Raw genomic sequence first — 6710 nt, forward strand, 5'->3', positions numbered from 1 at the left:
AACCTCTGCCTTGCAGGTTCAAGCGATTCTCCTGCCTCAGCCTCCTGAGTAGCTGGGACTACAGGCATGTGCCACCACGCCTGGCTAATTTTTGTATTTTTAGTAGAGATGGGGTTTCACCATGTTGGCCAGGATGGTCTCGATCTCTTGACCTCGTGATCCACCCGCCTCGGCCTCCCAAAGTGCTGAGATTACAGGCGTGAGCCACGGCGCCCAGCCTCTCCCAAAGATTTTTAAAGGAGAAAAGGGGAAATGTGAAAGGAAAATAAATCTTGGCACCCAAAACTCACTAAGCCAAAGGGAAAAGTCAAGCTGGGAACTGCTTAGGGCAAACATGCTTCCCATTCTATTCAAATCATCCCTCTGTTCACTGAGATAAATGCGTGTGATTGCTTCCTTTGAAAATGCTTACCAGAAACTCAAAAGAATGCAACCTTTGTCTTTTATCTACCTATGACCTGGAAGCACCCTCCCTGCTTAGACTTATCCTGCCTTTCCAAACCAAACCAATGTGCATCTTACACATTAATTGTTATCTCCTAAAAGTGTATAAAACGAAGCTGCACCCCAACCACCTTGGGTATATGTGGCCAGAACCTCTTGAGGCTATGTGACAGGCAAGCATCCTTACCTTTGGCAAAATAAACTTGAGAAATTGACTGGAACGAAAGAAGTAATCTTCAGAGAAAATAAAAATAACAGGGAAAAACAGGGAGATTACATGATAAAAATGTCAACTTACAAAGATGATTTCAGAACCATCCGTGTGTATGCACTAAAAAACAGCTGCAAAACGTGAAGCAACAAGTGACAGAAGTGAAAGAAATACACAAATTTAGATTGAGCAAAGAGGATTATTAGGGTAGTCAAAGTACTCTGTATGTTACCATAATATGTGAATATGTGCCATTTTACAGTTGTCCAAACCCACACAATGTACAAGTGTGAGCCAACTATAAACTAGGGATGTTGGGTGATAACCTACCACTTTGGTGGAGGATGTTGACAATGGGGAAGGCTATGCATATGTAGGGGAAGGAGCTATAAGAGAAATCTCTGTACCTTCCACTAAATTTTGCTGGGAACCAAAAATTGCTCTACAAAGTAAAGTATATCATAGAAAAAAAATTGAATTAGAAAATAGGTTAGAAACATGAGGAGAAATTTCATTGATGCAGATGCACAAATAGGCAAAAGAAAAGATTTTCCATATTACTGTCCATCAAGTCTCAGAAATTAACAATGTTCTATTTCTTTTTTTTAATTGAAAACTGAACAGCAAATGAATTTTTATGGTTTGTTTTCTCCAACAAACTTAACAATATTAAAATGTGTGAGAAATAATATTCATTGCAACAGGTTATGAGGGTGGAAACAAATAGTGTTACAATTTGCTAGAAGCATAACAGAGCTTACTGACATTTTCAAGGAAAAACAACAAAGAAAGAAGTCATCAAACAAGATGGTATCTTGACAAAGGCACAGAGCTCCACAACTGCTTCATACTCTGCACACAATAAATTCTCTCAGAGAGATGAAAGGAGTGACGCCAAATCGGCTTGCATTTGAGTTGTGGACACTACCACTGGTATTATTCATATAACCAAGGCTCTATATCACCCCTCTGGAGAAAAAAGTGCAACACAAAATCTGTGTAACAAAGGAAAGCAAAAGTAGCAATAAAGGTCCAGAGAAATACACACATGCAAATACAGTACTGCAAACTCAGTAAAAGGAGTTTTGACTGGAGTATGAACTTTCAAGTTGAAGATATATTTCGAAGGGACAGTCACCCAAAGCTTGAGAGCTAGAGCAGAGAGACTTGCTTGCTGTCAGTAACTGAGTAGATGAAATGCGTAATTTTTCACTAGGTGATAATTCCCTTTGGGAAGAAGTGCCTTATCTTTAATTATTCTACTTTTTGTTATATGGTTCATGCTTTTAAACTGCAATTGTCTCAAACTTGCTTGCTAATGAATTGTGTAACACCAGATAATGGCAGGTTGTCAAAAGATAACCCCAGTGGATCATTTAAGCTGCTTTTATGAGAAGCATGGTGCTAAGCTGCCTTACACAGTCTTTTTACAGTAACCATTAAAAAAAAACTGAGTTTATTTGATCACGTATTATCCCTTTTCACATAAGGTCATATTAGAGGAATTCTTGGAAGAGGTTTTCAAACTAGTCCTTTGGGCATTTAAAAAATCATTATATAAATGTACACTTCTTCAATACATAAGAACAAACATTTTTCCTTTACCAAAAAAACTCATTTTTAGGCCAAAATAAATTACAACTTGCTGAAATACCTTTTATGGCTCAGTGCTCATTCCAGCTATATGAAGCTATGTTTTTTGCACATCTTCAGAAATTAGAGATACTGAGAGTTGTTACTTTTTTGGGGGGGGGGGATGGAATTTCACTCTGTCACCCAGGTTAGAGTGCAGTGGCACAATATCGGCTCACTACAACCTCCACCCATAGGGTTCAAACGATTCTCCTGCCTCAGCCTCCCAAGTAGCTGGGATTACAGGCACCCAACACCATGCCCGGCTAATTTTTGTATTTTTAGTAAAGACGTGGTCTCACCATATTGGCCAGGCTGCTCTCAAACTTGACCTCAGGTGATCCACCTACCTTGGCCTCCCAAAGTGCTGGGATTATAGGCGTTAGCCACTGCGCCCGGCCAGAGAGAGAGTGGTTGCTTCTAAAATGACATGATGATATAGCCCTGGCTCAGGGAACAGATCAAGTTCTAAATCTCAGGAATAAAAAACAGATACTCGTTATCCAATCCATATAGTCTTGTATTATATACATATTAACAGTCTATGCAGTGAAAAGTGAAGGACAGAAATTCCATAAAACTTTAAAAACACACAACATAGGCCGGGTGTGGCGGCTCATGCCTGTAATCCCAGCACTTTGGGAGGCCGAGGCGAGCGGATCTTCTGAGGTTGGGAGTTTGAGACCAGCCTGACCAACACGGAGAAACCCTGTCTCTACTAAAAATACAAAATTAGCCGGGTGTGGTGGTGCATGCCTGTAATCCCAGCCACTTGGGAGGCTGAGGCAGGAGAATCGCTTGAACCCAGGAGGCAGAGGTTGTGGTGAGCCGAGATCGCACCATTGCACTCCAGTCTGGGCAACAAGAAGAAAACTCCATCTCAAAAACAACAGCAACAACAACAACAAAAAAAGACAAAATAACACAACATAAAAAGGGAAAGAAAGAAAACATTTAATGTACAAGCTACTCCATTTGGCAACGTGTACTAAGATAAAAACTTATCTACAAACTGAATATAACACAAGAAAAATGTGATTTAAGAAGTGATCTCAGGTCCATGCTCTTCAGTTCTTCCAAATTTGTAGATCAGAGTGGTTGGGTAACATATGCACCAAAAAGAATCCACATGGAAGCAATAAGTACCCCAAACATCAACATGAAACCAACGAAAAGCCAAACTCAAGGACCTGTTCTTCCTAAATAACCACTTTCATAGCTATCACCTCTCACCTGAGCATTGGATATGGCATTTATCATGAAGAAAGCCAATGTGGGAAATACACCACATGTGTGAAAGTCACGGTTCAACTGTTGTGGCCTACGATACACCACAGCTGCGTCATTATCCACCAGCCTGTAAAAAACAATATACCTGTCACAACAGACGCCACAACATTTCTTCTCTCACTCCAGTCAATACATTCACATTCTGGCCAACGAAAATTATCTAGGAAGACTGCAATTTTTTACTTCTTAAGCATAAATTTTTCATTAAATGCTGTATCCCCACTTCCTCAAACACCCACGCGGACTTCAGGCATGTGCACAAGGAAGACTGCTGCTCTGCAGTCTGGCCGGCATCCTCTAGCTCCACCTTAGCCTTGGGAGCCCACAACGTTCTATTTTTATTTGATCCCGTCTGCCTCCAGCAATCACTGAAAAGAAACAGCCTTTACCAAACACTCCAAAATGTCTTTGTGGTGATGCCATTAGGAACTCATAACTGTCCCCAGGAATTGGCAGTGGGAACAAAGGTTTTCAGGAATATTCTCAGCTCACCAAGCTTGTACATTATCCATATTGGTGAATTGACAAATTGAAGTTTTTTGCAAAGCTGCTATCTCAGAATCACAAACTTACATCTCACAACCAGCTGGCCCCCTCCCCCCAACACATTGGTACAGTAATCCCACATTATCTGCAGTTTCACTTTCCATGATTTCAATTAGCAATGGCAACTGTGGTCCAAAAACATTAAATGGAATATTCCCAAAATAAATAACTCAGAAATTTTAAACTGTGCAGTTGTCACTAATGTGATGAAATCTCACATTGTTCCGCCCAGGACATAAATCATCCCTTTATACAGTGTAGCCACACAGAATAAACTACCCATCTCTCAGTCACTTAGTAGTCATCTCAGTTAGCATTGTTAGAGTATTGTGGTGTTTGTGTTCAAGTATCTCCTATTTTACTTAATTATGGCCCCAAAGCACAAAAGTAGTGAGGCTTGCAACTTGGATATCTCAGAGAAGCTGTAAGCTAGACACAATAGCATGTACCTGTAGTCACAGGTAGTCTGGAGGCTGAGGCGGGAGGACCACTTTTTGAGGCTGCAGTGTGCTAAGATCTTACCTGTGAATAACCGCTGCACTCAGCCTGGGTGACATAGCAAAACCCCCTAACAAAAAAAAAAAAAAAAAAGAGAAAGCAAGAAAGCTGTAAAGCACCTCCTTTAAGTTAAAAAGTGAAAGCTTATTGATTTAATAAGAAAAAAATACAGATGAAGATGCTAAGATTTATCATAAATCTTCTGTACAAGTGTGAATAAAAATAATCAGTACTAGCTTTGCTGTCACACCTCAAAACTTGACTGAAACTATATATTTAGAGTTCGGTACTATCCACTTTCAGGTATCCACTAGAGGACACTTGGAAGGCATCTTGTGGGTGAAAGGGGGACTACGGTATAGGCAAAAATCTATGTTGTTTGATTTCGCCATAGAAAACAATTGTCACACATTATTTTAACCAGCAGAGTGTCATGCAGTGTCTGTTAGGAAGTTCTTTACTAAGGTGGGATAAATCTGTGTCAGTGAAAGGAACGTCACTGAGTTAGGAAAACGAGTAATGTTTTATTAATTGAACCATGAGACTTCTGATACATTTTGAATGTAACAGCAGTAAAATATAGAGTAAATGCTTTAATGTGAATCTGGCTTGTGAACATGCTATTCTGATTCTTTTGATTAAATTCTCCTCTCTGATAACTGCTGTCTTCCACTTCCAAGAATAAGACTAAATTTACATTTATCTTTGCTATATAACAGCTGTCATTCAATGGAGATGATCATCATTTCCTCTGCATTATTTCTCCCACACAATCCACCCCTAGTAACCTATCACTTGCCTCCCATGAATACCGTTAATAGTCCATCAATGTCCTCACTGGTATTTCAGTCGGTTGTGCAATTATTTCCTACAACCCAAAGTGGCACTCTATGTGTTAATGGACACCTTGAACACAAGCACAACTTACATCATAAACTTACATTATTCTCCCAGTTACTCCATGCTGTGTAACTCACAGAATACTGAATTTTAAAATTCAGTATTTAAAATTCCTTAATCTTCAGGAAGCATGGAAATGAAGGAAACACACTGAATGAAGGAGGCCCTCTCATCTTGTTGATTCATTCCCAAATACCACAATGAAGGATATGTAAGGAAGATGATAGACTTCAAATCTTAGGATAAACGTCACAGTCTAGTAGCTATTTTAAGAAACGCCCCATTGGCCAGGTGTGGTGGCTCATGCCTGTAATCTCAGCAATGTGTGAGGCCAAGGCGGCAAATCACTTGAGGCCAGGAGCTTGAGGTCAGTCTGGCAAACATGGTAAAACCCCATCTCTACAAAAAAATATAAAAATTATCCAGGCATGGTGGCATGACTGTAATCCCAGCTACTTGGGAGGCTGAGGCACAAATTGCTTGAAACCAGGATGTGGAAGTTGCAGTGAGGTGAACTGGTGCCACTGCACTACAGCATGGGGAACAGCAAAAAAAAAAAAAAAAAAGAAACCTCAAATTTAATGTAATATTTTATAAACTGAATGAGCCATTTTCACACATGCACTTGCTCCTTTAAAATACATACTGTCCTGAGTTTTAACAAATGTTGTTTGGTAGTTATTCTGTAGTAATATTCCAGACCAATCTTGGAGAAGCAGATTTGGTTATCTATCCCTAGTATGATTTCAAAGATGTGTAGTCTGTTGAAAAAACTGGTTGAAATTTGTGCCACATTGATTACATTTCCAAGTTTTCTCTCAAGTAGGAATAATTTGGTAAAGCCTGGAGACACACTACTGCTTACAGGTCCTTTCATGTTCAGCATACTTACAGGATTTTTCTCCTTTATACGTTCAATCAAACTGCAAAGGAATGGACACTGGTTTTGTCTCGCTTTAAGTTCTGGATACATGTGCACAATCTGCAAATTTGTTACATAGGAAAACGTGTGGCATGGTGGTTTGCTGCACCTACCAACCCATCACCTAGGTATTAAGGCAAAAATGCATTAGCTATTTTTCCTGATGCTCCACTTCCCTGCCCTTCCCACCCCCATCGGCAGGCCCCAGTGTGTGTTGCTCCCCTCCCTGGGTAGATGTGTTCTCATTGTTCAGCTTCCACTTTTTAA

The sequence above is a fragment of the Pongo pygmaeus genome, chromosome 20 (assembly GCF_028885625.2).
Source record: "Pongo pygmaeus isolate AG05252 chromosome 20, NHGRI_mPonPyg2-v2.0_pri, whole genome shotgun sequence".
In the NCBI taxonomy this organism is placed as follows: Eukaryota; Metazoa; Chordata; class Mammalia; order Primates; family Hominidae; genus Pongo; species Pongo pygmaeus.